Source organism: Rhinolophus sinicus, linkage group LG07 (genome assembly GCF_036562045.2).
Source record: "Rhinolophus sinicus isolate RSC01 linkage group LG07, ASM3656204v1, whole genome shotgun sequence".
NCBI classification, from domain to species: Eukaryota; Metazoa; Chordata; class Mammalia; order Chiroptera; family Rhinolophidae; genus Rhinolophus; species Rhinolophus sinicus.
The window spans coordinates 127,585,176-127,604,651 of NC_133757.1; the positions used below are offsets into that span (position 1 = coordinate 127,585,176).

General features: G+C 54.3%; 1 pseudogene; it reads right to left on the minus strand.

Moving 5' to 3' along the window:
* Nucleotides 1-19,476, minus strand: part of LOC141572866 (2-hydroxyacylsphingosine 1-beta-galactosyltransferase pseudogene) — a 37,670-nt pseudogene that overhangs the window by 10,039 nt on the left and 8,155 nt on the right.

Below are 19,476 nucleotides of genomic sequence, written 5' to 3' on the forward strand. Positions count from 1 at the left end.
CCCAGCAGCACGTGCTACTTCCCGAGGATGTGCCTGGACAGACGACAAAGGCTATGGTGGTGGGTCCCCTCAGGGCCCAGCTGGTGCACCGTGGGTGGTCCTGACGCTGCAAAGGTCTCTGGGCTCCTGGAGCAGCCCCCATGCACAGGCAGCAGGCCCGTGGCCGGCACTGCCTGGTCATTCTGGTGCCCGGTCCGTGCCCCTCTCTGGGCTGGGGCCTGGGGGAACTTTTCTGTGTCTCTCTGATTTCAGATGGAATTAGGACTCATTCTGGATTAATGTCTTCCTCCAATGTCTGCTTCTCTGGCTGTGTGTTCTGTTTTCCCGCCACAGAAACCCTGTCATAAAGCAGCTCTCTGCCCCAGGTGACATGGGGCAGACCAGGGACCAGGCCTGTGCGTCCAGGGTTTGCAAATATACGAGGGAGATGCCTTCAGCACAGAAAGACGCAGTGGTTCTCACAGCACAAAAAGATTTCCTGAGTTAGCCAGTCAATGTAAGAATGGGACACTGAAAATAAACCCTTTCTCATTCTTTTGTACGTATCGTATGTCGCCAGGCAGTGAGCGTTTCCAGACAGCTGTGCAGTCTAGGTCACTGCACTTGCGACTAGATTGTGGTATCAGACTGTATGTGAGAACAAATAATCTCACCATGTAACTTGGAACTTCAGAAAGGAGGCATTGATGTAATAAGACTTTAAAATCACAGCCTGCTTTGATCCAATGCTGTTTAACAACCAGAGATAAAACATTTTTAGAATGTTGTGGAAAACAAAAAACAAAAATAACGTGGAGGCGGAGGAGAGCTGGGGAGAGCAGTGGAGGGTCCTGGCCCACAGCCCTGGCCTGCCGAGCGAGGCCGCACGTGGACGCTCCTCTCAGGGCCGGGCCTGAGGGTGTCGCCTCCATGCACAGCAGGACTGTCAGGGGCTGGCTCTCCAGCTGTGCAGCGGGGCCCAGCTCTTCTCACTCTAGAAATCCACATCCCCACACACACTAACGCTGGTGCAACGTACACTGCGGATAATGAGTCTCACCCGAAACACATCACAGGACATCAACAATTACGGATCACACAGTGTCTGAGGTTGGTCCCGGGAACTTGTCACAGACCAGTGGCCGTCCCAGGACCACAACCTGCCCTCTAGTCCCTGCTTCAGGGAGCACGTCCTGGGGCTCTGGTGGCAAGGACTCCCGGGACGGTGTAGGATTCGCGAAGGGCAGGACTGGGCTGTGACAAAGACGCAGGCTTGGGCAGGGCCAACACTGGGGCTGACCGCCCGACCTGCCCTCCAAGCCCAAAGAGGAGGAAAGCCTAACGTCCTCTGAGAGCTCCGGGTTACCGAGCCTAACGATCCAGGGCAGCAGGCCTGAGTGTGGACGAGTCTGGCTGGACGAGCCCGACACTTGTTTGCCTGGAGTGTCCCCACAGGCCCCTCAGGGAGGGGAAGCAGGGAGCGATAAGGGACAAGGGTGGAGGCCTGAGAACCCACGGGTGTCGCCAGCTGCAGGGGAGCATCCCAGGTACCGGGCGCTAAGCCCCCTCAGTGCCAACCCCTCAAGCTTCTGCTCGGCTCCTGAGACACACAGGCGGCCCAACGCCCACACAGCTCACGGGCTCATCACTGTCCTCCACTTTGCGAGAAAGAGAAATAAACGTCCCCGAGGCGGCCGTGGGAGCGGCAAAGCCACACACACTTCTGCATCCCGCCTACGCCTCCAACTGTCTGCTCACTGGGGAGCAGCCAGTGACCTGCTTCAGCAAATGCAGCTCATCGCCAATGACAAGCGTTACTAGTCATGAGAATAAGGCCTGGCCCCAAGCATCCTGCCCAACCCTCTGAGGGGACGTGGGCCCCCATGCTGAGTCCCAGAGCCTGAGGCTCAAGGCCAGCACCACTGGCAGGGACAGCCATGTCCCCTTCTGGTGACACAATGAGTGAGTGTGGTGGACGCGACCCTCAGTCGCCCCCAACACCACAGCACGGGGTCTCCCGGTCCCCACAGCCGCCCACAGACGGGAAGCAGCAAGCACAGAGAAGAGTTCTGAGACGTGACGTGCGAGTCATGGGGTCCCCAAAAAGGAAGCCCTGGGAGGGGTACATGTTTTGACCAAATGAGACCCATTTAAAAGCGGGTGTTTTAATCAACATGGTTCAAGGGTTATAGCCCCACGTCTAGCCTTGCACTTCCTGAGATGACGTGCCTTCTGTGTAGCGTGTTATTAAAACGACCTTGGTTTTCCACATCTGGGTGAGTGTTATGTTCCCCCAGACCTCAGCCCAGACCTGCGGTCCCTCTGCGTGACTGGGAGGACCGGTGTCTGGGGGTCAGTGAGACCTGCCGGGAAGCCGATAGGCACTGCCGGGTTTTGTCCTCACGACCTCATCTGCTCGCACAGGTCAGTGAACCTGCTGCTCCGTGGCTTGCGTCCCAAGGCCTCTGTGGGGCAGGTCGGGAGATGCACAGAATGACAGGCCTCCCCAACACGTTTCTGGCCTCCTCTCTGACCTGTATCGCCTCTCCCCATGACTAAAGTGGCCTGAATAAAAAATGTCCCTACAACTGGTGAGATGAAGACACACCTGACCCTCTGGACCTCCCAAGGCACCTATCACCTCGTAGGACAGCAGCAGCTTCTGTCCCCGCTCAGACAAACCCGTGGGATACAGGGGCACCTGTTAGCTCCACTGGGAAACAGACGGTCACCTCCTTTTCTCCACATAAGCGACACTAGGTAGTTCACTGAAACAACAGCCTGGATGCCAGGTTGCTTAATGGCTGGAATGGAATGCGACATAAACTGGGAATAAACAGGTACGGCTGTAATATTAACAGCACGGCTATACTGGCCCAATCACCTGTTTCTGGGCAGCTGTTTGTGTTTGATGCAGTTGATTTAATACTGAATATCTGAGGGCCTGCCATCCCCAGGGCCTTGGGGTGTGGATGACAGCCATGCTGAGGTGACGCACCCACCCACATTCTGCTGGGCAGGGCGGGGGGGGGGGGGTGCAGACTGAAACACCCCAGATCAGAGCTGCAGGGTGCAAACATGACCAAGGTCATGGCCTGGCAGGGCCAGACTGCGTCAGCTGACAGGCAACCACATAAAAGCCGTCACTGAAACATGTCAATTCTAGTAACTGACAGGTACCCAGAACACGTGAGGGACACTTGGGGGCCTTACTGTCCTCACCCTCAGAAAAGCTGCCATTGCGTCCTACTAGATGTCATCACTGCATCCACAGCAAAGGACCGGGTTCAACAGGGGCCTGCCTATACGCCTCCCTGGCCCAAGCGAACCTGCTTCTAAGGTGTCTCCATGTCCCCAACTGTCCTGCTCTGACAGGACACAAGCCACTGCATGGAGGTGGCCTGGTCCTGTGTCTGCCCTTCAGCTACACCTGCACGGACGCCCAGGCAGGCAGCCCTGTGGCAGGCACGCTGCTGACGTGCGTACAAAACGACTCACTCTACACCAGCTTACATTTGGTCACCAAAAGCAGGGGTTCAAGCTGATTTCTATGACCCCAGCTCTAACGCATACGTAAGGGTCCACCTCGCTGAATGTGACTGTCGTGTTAAGCCCTCACGATCTCTGAGACCTCAAGCAACGATCAGAGGAAGTGCACGCTACCAAAAGGCAAACTGTCCACCTGGCTCTGCCCCAATGACATGTGGGCCCTGGAGGAGCCTGCTCAGACTCTGGAACCTCCGACATGACAAGTGGACCATTCTGTCTATTTTGAGGGAAAAACAGATAAAAGGAACAGAGCCGAACTGAAGATTCTTCAGAGTTTCTTCAGGCTCAGACAGTAGAAAGTTTTGAAAACGAGTCTTTTAGGAAGTTTCCGGACCCTTTCATCCCAGGCTGTGAAATCCAATCCAGTGTCATGACCAGACCTGGAAAACCCACCCACACTTGCAAGGTGCCGAGGCAACTGACATGGGGCTGCTCTTGGAGAAGCATGAGTTCCACGGCCACTTGCCAGGCCCTAGGATGTCAGTGTCACAACGAGACCACAAACAACCCAGGTGTTTGAGAAACTCCCAGGGCCCTCACATGGGACAGATGTGCTAGAGAAACCCCACCAGGAATGCGTGTGTCCCTAAGCGTACAAACCTCACTGGAATGAGACATACTGAGTGAGATGGGCATTCTTCAGAACAGCCCCTGTTGGAGGATGTAAACGGCACATGGAGGTGAAAGTGGCCCTTCACACACACGGGACACGAGCAGGCTGGCCAGTCCACATGGCACATCTGTGAGCATTGCTGTGTCCACCTGGGGACAACTGGCACGGCCAACAGTCAGCAAATGAAAGGCACATGTTCCAATGAGTCGCTATGAAAAGCCCAGCGGGAAGAAAGCAGGGAAGCCCACAGAGGGGGTGAAGCTGGAAAGGACATCGGAACAGAAACACTGCACTACCCTCCACGAGGCTCCGAAAGCCACCAGAAGGCGCGTTAAAGGACCACTGGGTGAAAGTGGTGGGGAAGCAGCCTGGATCTCAGGGAGAGGCCGGCCCCACGTGTCCGCACCACACAGACGCACTCAGGCACATTTCTGAAATGCCGTTCCCGTTCCGTGGCCGTGTCAGAAAAGTCCGAGCAACGAGCGAACCACACTAAACTCTGCCCAGAGCCTGTGTTGACCTGAGGCCTAGGGGAGAGAATGTGGCACCAGACAGTGAAAGCCGGAAATGACAAGTGAAGGGACACACCGCATGCTGAGGGGACAGTAGAGGCCCGGCCTGTGCCCCCGTGAGTGCCGTCAGAGGCCAACCCCAGACCCAGAGAGCTACCTGCTGGCGGACAGCTGAGCACAAACGGGGACTCGCCTGCAGCCCCACTGGCAGGAAGGGTGAGCTGTGCCCCAGCGGGGAGACCAGTTTCACCCGGGCCTACAAATGAAGCTGCCATGGGGCGGGCATCCCCAAACCGTCACTTCAAGTCAGATGACCCCTAGTTTGGGAGTCACCACCCCACTTCACTGGTGGGCATCAACATTCCAGAGTTACGGTGCTAAGGGAACCCATTCAGGTGGGCTCTGTCTGCTGAGTTCACCTCAGCAGAGCTGGGCAGAGGCCTGTGACTGCACTTCCGGGTGGGATGGAGGGGCTGGGGTTCACTGAGGCACCATCCCTCACACTCGCCGAGGTGACCCTCGAGCTACATCTGTTCACCTGCCACAGCTACGACTTAACCACAAACCGACTTCCCGGCCATCCCCGGACCCCACGCAGTAGCCCCCGGCACTACGGACATGCTCAGAGTCCGGTCCTGGGAGTGGCCCTCCCACCAGCACAGGGACAGTGGCAGCTCTGCGCTCCCACTGCCGGCCTTTCCTGGTAGTTATCAAACAACCCAGCCAGGTCCGCTGCCAACCGCAGGCGCGGGCCCCACCCGGACAGGTCCCGCCCCTGGGTCCTTACCGGAGGCAGCGGGTGCGCGGGCCTGGTCAGGATGCCGCCCACGTACACCACGTTGGGCAGGCTGGGCCGCGGGAACTCCAGCGCCACGTCGGTGCAGAGCATCCAGAGGCTGGGGCCGCGCACCAGCTCGTGCATGGACGTGGCGGGCCGCAGGCCGTGCTTGCGCAGCAGCCGGTCGTACTTGGGCAGCACGAGGAGGCTGACGCCCAACCGCGACACCAGGTACACGCCCGCGTTCTTCATGCGCTGCAGCAGCCCCATGCGATCTGTGAGCAGCGAGTTGAACTCGGGCACGTAGGCCAGCGGCGCGGGCGCGCCCACCTCGGCGGGGTACCACAGGCCGGTGGAGAACACGGCGTACTGCACGCGCAGCAGGTGCGCCAGCACGAAGCCGCACATGTCGTTGGGGTCCACGAGCAGCAGGTCGAAGCGCTGCCTGCGCAGGGCGCGCACCAGGCCGCGGTTGCCCAGCACCAGGTCGCAGTTGCGCACGTAGTGGTCCAGGATGTCGAACAGCTCGATGGCCGTCAGCGTCCCCGAGAAGATGCTGCGCATCTTGGCCTGCAGGAAGGCGTCCGCCGCCGAGCCGTTGAAGACGCCGGGGTAGCGCTGCAGCCCGTAGTGCGGCGACGGCGCCAGCTCGCGGCCCTCCGACAGCAGCAGCACCGGCCGGTGGCCCCTCTCGTGCAGGGCGGCCGCCAGCGTCTGGAAGATGTACATGTGGCTCTCAAACATGATGGGCGGCACGATGACGATGTGGGCGGCCCTGGCCACGCCCAGGGCGCTGCACAGCAGCACGAGGTACGGCGCGCAGGAAGTCATAGCTGCAGCGACAGACGACACCTTTACAGCACCCCACGCTGCTCCTACCCCTCCACCCCCGGAAGGCCTCAGCGGGGCGGCCGGGCTGGCACAGGCTGAACATATGTACAGTGTGTCAGCTTTGCAGCACAGCGGCATCTAACCTGCAGTGTCGCTGCACTCAAGGACCTAGGACAGCTCCCCTCTGAAGGACAGCTGTGATATCTATGACTCATCTGCCCATCTTTTCTCTGCACCTGAAAGTTAGTCCCAGGAAGCAGAGCGAGTTGCTCGGTTTCCAGGCACACAGCATGTGTGTCTCTCATTTAAATCTTTTTATCTCAGCTGCAGCATTCCCAGTTAGGACCAAAGAAAGACCGTTTTAGAGAATAATCCTGCTGTAGGACTTGTACAGCAGAGACATTTTCCACAGGAAAACCCATCTTTAATGTGTATTTGCCCTTTATCCAAGTGCCACTAAGTCCCCTGGTGGCCTCTTGTAATTTATACCAATCTGCTGGCTCATTTCAAGGCATTATCTAAGAGAGACTTTTAACTGACACCTTCAGAAGGGTAACTGATCTCAGCCAATGCTTGTGGAAGAAGCGACTGATGAGTACGTCCCAGACCCACCTCCCGGTTTTACCCACAGCTCAGGTGCAGGGGGCAAGTCCGGGGACAGCTGCACACCTGACGGGTAACTCTCTCCAAACCCCCATGTTAACAGGTGATGTACCCCAACCTGTGGGGGCCGCACAGGCGCAAACTGCCCCCACCCTACCTAAGATCATGTAAGCTAATTTCACATAACAGAGAGGAGACCTAAATAACAACTGCCCTTGCGACTGGACACCTTCACCTCAAGGAGCAACTCAGAACAGGTGTATAAGCACATCACCCAGTCGACAGCTGCTTTTACTCACTGTCCCACATTCACCATCCTATTCGTACAAATTCCCACCGTGTAAAAATGCAGTTTTAATGACTGTACCTTCTCAACATTCAAACACTGCAAGCAACCTAAAAGAAAAAAGAAAAACAAGGAATCAACAGCAGGTAAATGAGACATGAAACTAAAAAGCACATTATATTTCCAGGTGCTTCTTCCCTCTCTCACTCCAAGGAAATTTTCAAACTATTTCTAGATGAGTTGACACTGTACCATTACGAGCAAACAGAAGTAACGCACATTATAAACATATTTTTTAAAAGCTTGTGTTAAATGTCGCTTGAATTAATATGAGGGCTTTAAAAACTAAACTTGGAGAAAACCCTGTTCCTACAGCAATGAAGTGAGTTTCTGCTTGGAGTCCAAGGCCAGGGGCAGGCGGCAGCAGGCCAGTCTCAGAGGGGACTTTACAGGCTGTCACCCCACACGGCACAGCTGCCCCCACAGCTCTGAGATCGCCTTTGTCAGATGCCAAGGGAGAAAAATTGGGGATTTTAAATAGACAGGTACGGATTCCAGGAGTGAGGTTCATGCAGAAACAGTTCTTCCAGCAGTCCTGTCCCCTGTGTGACCGACACTGTCTGCATGTCCCAGAAGACACACTGGCTAAGCGCCGAGGTCGTCAGTGGCCGTCTTCACTGGGTGTGCGAGGAGGTGAGCAGACGGGGGCATTCAGTTCATTCAGCTACAGCTAAACGGTTACTCTATGTCACAAGCAACTAAGAACCAAAACCGAAAGCAATAGCAGGGAAGCAAATCCTTTCTGTGATTCTTATTTTATTGTTCCTTTTTTTATTTCATGTTGTATTTCATTGATTACTACAAGATAAAAAGAAATCACTCAAAATGTTTCGTGTTTTGTTTTTAATGAAGCCCCTTCCATTCTGGAAGAGCACCATCCAACAGAACTTTCTGTGACGACGAAGTGGCCGCACCCTGGGTATCCAGCAAGGGAGCCTCCCCTACGTATGGCTCCTGAGCAGCTAACACACCTGATGTAACTGAGGAAGTGACATGGACATCTTACTTATCAGCCACATACTGTGGTGGCTACTGTATTAGAATAAGGTACAAAAGGAGGGGCATAGATTCTGTGCATAGATTCTGACAGTAACTATGTACAAACACCAATATTCAGGTGGCAAAATTTCCTCTAAAAATGTCTACCAGATCTTCATTTGTGCTCAGGAAAAAGTACTGACCACCCACAAGCACCATGTACGATCCGGTCCCCACAGGAAACCAGTCCTGAAAGATGACGACGTCACGGTGCCAGATCGGAGAGCAGCAACACGGCCCACAACCCCAATGCCCAGGTGCGGCCGGTCCAGGCCTGGGCGCGTGTGTCTCCTGATAGCTGCACTTCACTACTTCACTAAACTAAAACCTGCTCTGAGAAAGCTCAGGTCAAGAGAATGAGACGGGGGCCAGCCAGGTGGCTCAGGCGGTTAGAGCTCCATGCTCCTAACTCCGAAGGTTGCTGGTTCGATTCCCACATGGGCCAGTGGGCTCTCAACCACAAGGTTGCCAGTTCAACTCCTCGAGTCCCGCAAGGGATGGTGGGCTGCGCCCCCTGAAACTAGCAACGGCAACTGGACCTGGAGCTGAACTGCGCCCTCCACAACTAAGACTGAAAGGACAACTTGACTTAGGAAAAAAAAAAGTCCTGGAAGTACATACTGTTCCCCAATAAAGCCCTGCTCCCCTTCCCCAATAAAATCTTTAAAAAAAAAAAAAAAAAAAAGAATGAGACAGCACCCCACAGACGGGGAGAAAATATTTACAAAAGACACATCTGATCAAGGCCTATTTTCTATGATGTATAACAAACTCTTAAAACTCAACAACAAAAAAACAGCCTGATTTTAAAATGAGCCAAAGAACTGACCTGACACCTCACCAAAGAAGACACACAGATGGCAAATAAGCACGAGAAAGAACACCCCACACCAGGTCACCAGGGAAACGCAAATTAAACCAACCATGAGACACCACCGCACACTCGTCAGAGGTCAGAGCCTCCCAAGTCCAGAGCACGAGACACCACGTGCTGGGAGGACGTGGGGCAGCAGGAACCTCGGTCACTGGGGGGCTGGGGGGGGGCGCAGATGGTGCACCCACTGTAGAAGGCACCGGCGGTTCCTACAACACTGACATGCTCTCCCCAGATGGCCCAGCGATCACACTCCCTGGCACTCACCCAAAGGAGTGGAGAACTTATGTCCACACAAAACCTGCACACGGACGTTGCAGCAGCTTTGTTCGTAAGTGCCAAACGTGGAAGCCCCCAAGATGTCCCTCAGGAGGTGATGGATAAAACAGCGGTCCATCCAGATGGTGGAATATTATCCTGTCCTAAAAAGAGTGAGCTGCCAGCCATGAAAAGACGTGGAGAGGCCTTACGTGCTTGTCACTAAGTGAAGGAGCCCATCCGAAAAGGCCGCATGTGTGTGATCCCAACTGTGTGCCATTCTGGAAAACTATGGGACAGCGACGGTCCATGGGTGCCATGGTTTAGGGGGACGGAGGGGTGAACGGGGGAGCACAGAGGGTCCTAGGGCAGTGAAAACACTCCGTGTGACCCCAGGATGGTGGACACATCATCAGACATTTGTCCAAACCCACAGAATGCACAGCACCAAGGGGGAGCCTGATGTCAACTGTGGACTCTGGGTGATGACGACGTGTCATGTAGGTTCATCAGTTGTAACGAAGGTCCCATCTGTGGGGACGTTGGCAGTGGGGGTGGCCGTGCGTGGGGGGGTGAGGGGTGTATGGGAAATTTCTGTACCTGTCTCTCAATTTTGTGACCCTAAAACTGTTCTAAAAAATAAAATTTATTAATTTAAGAAAAAAAACTGTAAGCGACCTGAAAATAGATGCATGAATGGAATAAACTAGACTGTAAAGAAGAATGTGGATACATGGACTGCACTATAAACAGAAGGAAACGAAAAACGATATCCTGGATAAACAACATGCAAAACGACACTTAACTCCCACAAGCAGTTTCTTGAAGTCACTGTTAGGACAGCAGCTGGTTGTCCCCAACTGCAGAACTTGGGACTCCGTCAGGTCCCACATTTGTCAAACAGACTCATCCATCCTTGTAACGCAGGCACTGAAATCATCTCATGAGAGAAGACCTGGTGGCTTGGAAAGACAGTAAGTATTTCCGAGTAACTGGCCTGGGGCTGCCGGCTGTTTGACCCGCATGCGTCACCTGCACACACAGAACTACCATGTCCCAAGAGAGCAGTGGTTCCTCCTGGGCCGTGTGGTCACAGGACGCTCATCTAACTGCTTTTCACGGTGGACACGTGTTACTCTTCTCACAATGAAAATGATAAACCATTCTGAAACACTATGTGATGAAAAAGCTCTCACTCACAGTAACAGGGAAGTACATAAAACACCTCTGAAATGAACTCGAGGTATATTTGTTGATAATCTAAGTGTAGCAAGCCTGTCCCTGACGACACACGCCTGTGAACAGCACTAAATGTACAGAAACACAGCAGTATTCTAATGGGAGCCAGTGTCCCCAGTGGCCATCCTTCCCGAGTTACGGGCACACTGGACAGTCCAGTCCCGCTTGCTCAGATTGCTCTGGAAGCTTAGTTCTGCTTTGTTTGGAATGTGGCCCATGTCCGTGTGACCGAATGCAGGAAGAAGAAGTAGCATATTTCTGAAAAAGCAGCAGTAATGACTCAGGACAGTAAGGAAATAGTAGAACGTATTTTAAAAGTAATTAAAACACCAAGGAACTGGTCCAAGAATCCAAGTTAAAACGAACGGATCCGACTCGGTGGCCTGCAGGAAGCCCTCGCACAAGCACGGATAGCATATGGGATGGGGAAGGGACAGCTTCTTCCGGTGTTAAAAGCTGGCTCTGTATTTACAAAACAAAAATCATGAAATTTTTTACCTCAGACTTTCCCCAAATAAATCAGATTTTATAAAAACGTAAAGCCATTAACAGTGACATGCTTTAAATGATCTCGGAAGAGAACTCTCAACAAAGCAAAGATCACTATTACGAATATTATTAGATTTGACCAATAATTGTGAAATATTACTGGGAGTGCAATGTCCGGAGTGGGTTCTGGGCAGGATGGCCCACCCAGCACCAGTGTCCCCCTCCTTTGTTCCCAACGCTCCTTCAGGGTTACAGCGAGAGCAGAGAAGGGAAGAAACACGGGAAGATGGGCACGAGGAGCGCAGCGGGGCAGTGCTCTGGTCACCACAGAAGGCATTTCTGAGATGTTTCTAGAAAACAAGTGCAGAGAAGGGCTTTTTGAGGGGACCGTGAAGGCAGCAGTCATGGACTGGACACAGGCGCCCACAGCCGAGGGGTTACGGGGCACTGGGCTGGGACAGAGCAGAGCACTCTGGGGGCTCGCCATCCCCCCTTTACCCAGTGGGGCGGCTGCGTTTACCCTGGAAGTGACAACACAGGTCAGTTCTCCCGAGGGGATGACCCGCCTGCGGAGCGACCAGAGCTGATGACCGGAGCAGAGCCACCGACGTGGGTATGGGGGCAGCACAGTGGCTGCTGGAGAATATCTGGTTGTTGCACAGGCCACACCCACAAACCTCCCCGTCAGTCCCAAGTAAGAGGTAAGGAAGGATGTAAGAAGAGTTTAGCAAGTTCAAATCCGTGTCCTTGGGAAGATTTTGTATCCATGAAACTAAAAAAACAAAAGTCAACAAAAAACTCTTCTGAAAAAGCAAAACTAAGTAATTGAAAAATCTAAATGATTGCAAAAAAGGGGGGAGGAAATCTCTACAAAAAGAAAATATGAGAGAAAAGTTAGCAGACATGAGTGATCAGTGCACCAATGTTCCACAGGAAAAGAGAAAATAAAATGGAGAAAACAAATTATTTTTAGAAACCAGCTACCAGTAAGTTTTTGCAGGGCTGACGAAGACACGTCTGAAGGACCGGACGTGGGGAGGGCACTGAAACGAGGAGGGAAGGGGCGGCTTCCAGTAGCCACGGCTGCACCACAGCAAGAGGACGCGCGACATTTGCAGGCGGGTGCGGCACCTCCTCTCCCCCCGGGATCTGCGCCTCACACGCAAACCACCACCAGGAACGCGGGCGTCACCACAGGCCTCGCTCTGGAGTCTGGACGGCTTGGGCAACGTCGACAGCTGAGGTCCCCTCGCTGAAAACCCCACCACGCTCCCCGCGTCGGGCTCACTGCACTCGCGTCCTGCGCGCTCCCTGTGTGTCGCCCAGGGCCTGGCTCCCGCGCTCTCCCCGTTGCCCGCCGCGCGTGCCCTTGTCCCCGCTGCCCACACAGCTGCTGCCAGGCAGGACGCTGTGGCGCTCACAGCTCCTCTGTGGCCTGCAACGTGCTTTAGGTCTCTGCTTCCCTCTGTGGTTCACAACTGGCTCTGTGTCCCCAGGTGCCACGTGGGCAGATTCATTTCCACCCCTTCACATCACCGAGCCTGAGGGACCAGCGTGTCCCTCCACCAGGACAGAGCCTGACAAGGCACAGCGAATGGTCGAACAAGGAGACAAACAAGGCACAAACGGGACTAGCAGGCGGGCGCCTTCACGGTAACCCTCAAGCCCAGGTGCGGCACGGGCTTCGCAGGCGGCGAAGTGCGGACCGGTGCAGGCGTTCTGGAAATTTCTGAAAGAGCATAACTCGGCAGTGCCCACAGGTCCGCACAAAGGTGGGCGCAGGAGACACCAGCCGGCAGCAGCGGGCTGAGGAACCCACAGTCTCCCACAGACGCTGCAGGGCCACGGAAACCGCGCCGTGAGGACAAGCTGCGAAAACAAGAGGCAAACTGTGTGCACAACGCACGGGCATCGGTGACCAGGGGACACAGGCCACGGTCGGCGGTACAGCTGTGCACCGTCAACGCGAGTGATTTGTTTTCTTCGCCTTTCTTCGTACGCTTTCCAGATGTTGGACATTTTCTTGCAGAAGCTGTGACATCACTCACTCCGGGCCCACAGCCCTGAAGCCCTCACAATGTGACTGTCTGTTTGCCCGGCCTCACTCACTCCCCAGGGGACAGCAGCGTGTCCCTGAGGCCACCACAGCTGCCCCAACAGTCACCGGCAGGGCCTAAGTGCCCGCACACGCCCTCTTCCCCGAACTCGTGTGACCGGGCCTCTAACAGCGGACACCGCTGACCACCGCCCCCCTTCCATGCCCCCCAAGGGCCCCTGCGTCCTGGCGCCACCCCTCGGCCAGGGAGCGTCACAAACCCAAGCGTCACGGACCAGCCCACCCGTCCTCTCCCTTACAGGTGACGCCTGTGCCTGCGCTGGGGTCAGCCCCGTGGTGCCGGCCGTGGGTCGGCGTCACACCTGCACGGGCACGCGGCAGGACCTGGGACTCGCCGGATGGCACACGCGGGCACGGCATGTACTCCTTCCGGGCGACGGCACCGTCACTGAGCTCGTTCACAGCCAAAGCGACCAGCCTCCGTCCCCCAGCCTCCGGCCACACACGTGCGCCCCGCACGGGACCGGATGGGCGGCGCCGAGGCCGCGTGCGCACGCGCGTCTGCGCCGAGGCCCCGCCCCTCAGCCTCCTTCCCGGGGCAGCGCCCGGACGTGCAGGTGATGCCGTCACCCGACGTGGCTCGAGCCCGAAAGGCGCAGCACACGCCCGCCCGCACCCCGGCCCTGCGCCCCGGCCCCGCGGCCGTCTGCGTCTCGCCCACCGTTGGGCTTGCCCAGAACTCAGGGCGGCGGGACGGGGACGTCAGCGGGAAAGTGGGGGAGCCTGGGCACCGCGGGTGAGCTGGTCCTCCCGTGGCTCCGACCGGTGTGCTGACACTGGCCCCTGCGGGCACACGCCACACGTCCCTGCACACGAGTCACACAAAGGACAGACAGCTGCTCCCACCTGTGGAAGGGACACAGGGCTGGGGTGGGGGTGGCTGAGGACACGGCAGCTTCAGCCCACCCTCGGTCCAGCTGCGTGCACCAGGTGACACGTGCGGCCTGGGCAGACTGAGGGAGCTCGGCCTGACTGCTAGACACGGTGCACAGCCCGGTTCTACGCGTTTCGAGTGCAGGCACCAGCTCCGTGTCTGCAGCGAATCACCAGTCTATCTGCAAGGCAAGTACTGAAAGCCAGGGGAACCTTGATTTCACACTGAACTGGGAACCCCAGCTTGGAGACAGAACATTAGGAGAGTAAGGCCACCTAGCAGTCAGTGCTCCCTCCACCTGGAAAAAGTGTGGGTCTGGCAGTAGTCTGGCCCCTTCAACCAATTAGGGGCACGGGCCTGCTGAAAACCCTTCCCGGGCTGCTGGCAGTGAGAAAACAAAGACAGTAACTCCGGTTTTCCAAGTCTGTCACCTCAGCACGCGGACAGTTTCGAATCAGTTAAGAAGCGCAAGAGGCTGGTGAGCACGTGCCCAGCTCCCTGCAGAAACAACTGTAATGTGCTGGGCACCAGGAAGGACGCCAGTTACTGCACAAATCTCAGAATAAATTACGCAAAGCCACCTGTCCGCTGTTACTCAAAACGTCTAACAGTCACTTTTGCTTTTTCAATATTGTGGGTTTTCTGTCGAATAACAAAATGGTTTGAAAGGGCCGATGGAAAATGTTAGTAGTATTACACTGCTTACAGTGACATGCCACCATCAGGGACACCAGGGTGACAGGAGCTTCTAAAAGCTCTGCACAAACAGAACTGTGCTTACACAGTACCCTGACAGGAGTAAGCCATCAGCAGTGTCACTGCAAACTGCACTCAGCACGGGGACGCTAACGGCACCAGGGTCACAGACCCTCCCCCCCCCCAGGACAGGAGAGCGGCACCCAGCATGTCCCCACACGACTGGTGTCTGTGCAGGGGTCCAGGTGCAGGTGATGAGGCCATGTGAGAGGTCAACACTTGTCACCAAGAGCTGGCCCAGGAAGCCATCAGGTGGGGGACGGGACAGAAACAGGAAAAGGGGTACGGGGATCCCAGCAGATGCCGCATGCAGTACCATGTGCATGACACACGCCCAAGTGATGCTCGATGACGGTGACTAACGCCAATGCCATAAAACACAGATGGTGGAGCCTGAAACCCCCGTGCTGCGTCCAGGCAGCCTCCAGAGTCTCTACAGAGACCCCAATGTGCCAGGTCACAAGCAGCTGGACTTCTGATGCAATTTCACCCAGGCTGAGGGGCCGGGTCTGCACCGAACCCTTCCAAGTGTGGGTCTGAAGCTCAGGGGTCCTGGGGACTCAGAGGAGCGGGGTACCTGTGCCCGCCGGGGACAGGGCACCCACAGTGAACAGCCCCAAAGGCTGCATGAAGGCCCTGCTACAAGAACCCTGCACGCCTCAGGGACACGTGTGGTGTGCAAGGACATGGCAGCATCTTCCCGTTTCTGTCCAGGTTAATGTTACACACCCAACGCTCCCATCGTCACTTAACTTAATTACATAAATTATACACCAATTTGGAAATGAGTGTATTTGTAATGTATGATCAGCATCACTTTAGAGAGATAATTAAAGTAAGTGTCAATGTATTTAAAATTGTGGAGTTTGGATATGTGTCATATTTGGGTAACCCGACACTGTTCAGGTAGCTCCCATTTCAAGCTGTTTAAATTATGAAAACAGTACCATCTTAAGTGGCCCTAGAATGAAGTCCCTGTAATGAAAGGAAAAATAAAAATGTGTGTGGCTTGCAGCCCCTGTGGGTCCCCAAATCAGTAGCCTCCCCAATCTGGGCGACGTCAATTAATTCCTCTGACCTAATCTCCTTTCACCAGCCAGGGGAGGACATTAAATTAGGGGGTCTTGAAGATCCCTTCCATTTCTACAACTCACTGAAACTGGGTGTAAGAGTAACTTCAAGGTAGTTAAGACTCAAAATATGGATGCTAAAAAAAACAAACTTAAGAAAAAGAAATTCACCTCAATTTTAAACTGTACATTGTAGACTCTTTCCTGTGAAGACAAAATTCATAGGGACACTGTGGAAATGCAAATTCCGACTCAGTGTGCCTGGGGTGGGGCCCCAGTTATTCCCTCTGGCGATGTGGTGTGGTAAGGAGGATTCAGAAGGAAACCATGAAATCCAGAGGTGGGGTGGGGAGGCATAAAATGATCTGTAACCTGACAACCAGCCAACAGAACCCATAACCGACCGCAAAACCAAGTGTTTTTAACCACACACAGGACAATTTGCTTCAAATAAGGATAGGACTTCACATAGGATTTGTAGGGCCCGAAATCTGGCAGGTGTACCCATCCTCCAGCACAGGCTCCAACCCCAGCTCTGGGTGCCAGCTGCACATGCCAATCACCGGGAGCCTGTCACCATCAGAGGGGCCCAAACACCTGCCACCAACGGGACGAGACTCATGAAGTTGGGACGACCAGAGGTGAGGCCCACGTCCTCGCCAGGTGGCGATAACATGGCACACTCACAGCAATCCAACTTTTTGTTTTTGGTTTCTGTACATTGAGGACCTTGGGCGTGTGTGTGTTTTTAACTAAGCTGAGAATGCCTGAAGTCTCCTAAACAACCAGTTAGCAAATAAAATGCACTATTGTAAGTTTAGGTTATAAAAACTAACCAGGAGAGTGTTAACCAGGAAAGCATTTTGAAATCTAAACTGAGTCTTCTTTGGTCCCTAAGACGATGGACACTTGTTCATCACATGGGAGAACTGAACTGTCTGGATTGAGTGTGACAGGTCAGTGGCTCTCAAACCCTAGCGTCAGAACCACCTGCAGAGCTCATTAAAATTAAAGCACACACGGTTGGGCCTGACCGAGCTCCTGTCTGGACCTGGATGGGCCTGCGAATCTGCATTTCTAACAAATCCCACGTCGCACCAATGCAGCTGGTCGGGGGCCATTCGGAGCCTCACTGGTAGGGATGAGAGCGCGCAGTTTTCAGACTCGCCGTTTTCCTTGTTGACAAAGAAAACTGGCATTAAACACTTTCAACCTTTACTACATACGTAGCTTTAGAATATATATGCATTTCAGATCTAGACAGATATTAGACCGATGGAGACAGAATGGATGAGAAGCATGTGGGGCCACCTTTGTTGCCCCCCACCCCCCGGGCCACCTGGGTACCACTTGTGTCCAGGCAGCCACATCCTGCAACTGGCACGCAGCAAACAAGAAGGAAACTCTTTGTTTGGACTCCAACCTCCTCCTTAAACAAATGAGAAGTGTCATAAATCACACAGCTGGGGCTGCATGAGGCTTTAAGTTCTGATAGCTGTATGCTTTCTTTAAATCAACACCACCACAAAAACCAACGCTTCACCAATGTTTTAAAATGACTTATTAGGACTTCTCCTAACTCTCTGTTATTGGGGTTCTAACTGCAGACTGAGTCCTCCCTCCTCCCACAGCGAGACGAGTTCAGGGACGCACCACGACGCAGGACCCGGGGCTTCAGAACCATGCCAGGTCACAGGGGACCAGGACCGTGATGCGTCGTCACCAGTAATATCCTTTCCTTACTCTCCATTTAAGTGAATTTCCAATATCATCTACATTAATGTTATTGAGTCACAAAATAAATTTCCTGTGATGTCTCCAACACGTGTTCAGACCAAAACTGTCCAGCCAAATGTAACCAAGAAACAGAATCAAACTTGTGGCTACTTCCATATTCAATGCTCCCGAGTGAACGGACTTCCCGCTGCTGTCTCACGGTCACCCAGGGATGAAGGAGGTCACATTACCCCAGAGGAAGGCCATCCTTCAGGGACACTGCACCTGTCCCAGCTCCCTGGCTGGCAGGCACCACAGTGCCGTGTGGCGACGTCCGGGCACCAGGCTCGCACACCGTGGGGCAAGTCCCGAGTAATGTCGGGTGGCACTGCCATCTCCTTATCTTGCAAACATTGTAAATGTACTTCAGCATTGCTAGGTCATATACTTGTTACAAAATGATCCCTGATATATTTTGTTAATGTGTATTTCCATTTGGATGATAAATCAGAGCCCCAACTTAAAACCTCAAGGTACTGAGCTCAAACCCGCTGGTTTGCAGCAAGGGACCGGTCTCTAGGGCGGCTGCCTGGTGTCACACAGCTACTCCGAGTCACTCAGGGGTCCTCTCTGGTAGGACATCCTGCTGGGACCACAAGAAGCCCTCCACCCCGCCCCCGCAGAGCTGTCCCTGCAGAAGGGACACATGGGCTTTTGAACCCAGGACTCAGGAGCCACAACAGCCATCTTAGAAACGCCTGAGTGACGCTCTCAGACCTCTGTGCAGGTTTCAGGCTGTGAGCTGGGCTCTCGGGCAGAGTCCGACCACGTCAGGGCTGCTTGCTGACTGCCTGGCTGGCGTGATTCTTACACGTTGCAGACGCCGCCGTGCAGACCTCCAGGACACCCACATACTGCTCCCCAACGTCCCTTCCTGCGACCCTTCTGGACAGAGCAGTTCCTGCAGCGTCCAGAGCCCACGCTCCCGGTGGCCAGTTTGGAGTCACCAGGAGGCGTCTTCTGAGGTCCCTCCCTATTTATCTCCAGAAGGCAGACCAGGAAAGGCAGGCTAGGCTGCAGAGGGGGACGCAAGGCGGGCAGAGCACCTTGTTTCTGGGTATTGTGCGTATAAAACACAGAGCCCATTTGAAGCTTAGGCTCAGATACAGTCTCGCTAATGAAAATAACACAGCTAGCTCTCAGTGCCCTCAAGAATTATTTAAAACTGGCAAAAAACAGTCAGACGTCGCTTCTTAACAGTCTCACCTAATCTGTTTCCTTCCTTTTCGTTTCTGAAGTGATTTCTTAAAATGTGTTTAACCCTACACCCACTGCCGAGAGGTAGAGGAGATGTGTGAGCCCCACACGTGGTCAGCGCCCACGGGAGGGGAAGGGGCCCCGCGCGGGCTGGGGCTGCCAGTGCACCTGCAGAAGGTCTGGGCGACGCCCAGGCCAGGGCCTCAAACGCATGCAGGCACCCTCTTCTCCAACCAGTGTCTCCTGGCAGTGGGCACTGTGGAGTCAAGTACACACACAGAAGAAAGGCTGAACACACTTAGTTCTGTCACCATCTCCTTCCGTCAGCCTTACCCAGAATCGCCTGGACTCTGTCTGTTAGGAGCCCAGGAACAGTTCAGAAGAAAGCTTACTCAGTCTTTGTAATTTTGTAGTAAGAGCTCAGAGCACTTACAATATGACCTTTGTCGGATTAAACTTGTTCTCTGTGTGGCTAAGTGACGCAGCAGTCTCTGCTAGACGTCCTGCTCCAACAAGGGACGTTTCCTTTAAAACAAAATGAGGAAACCTTTCCAGTTTGAATGATCCGTTCTGGAACA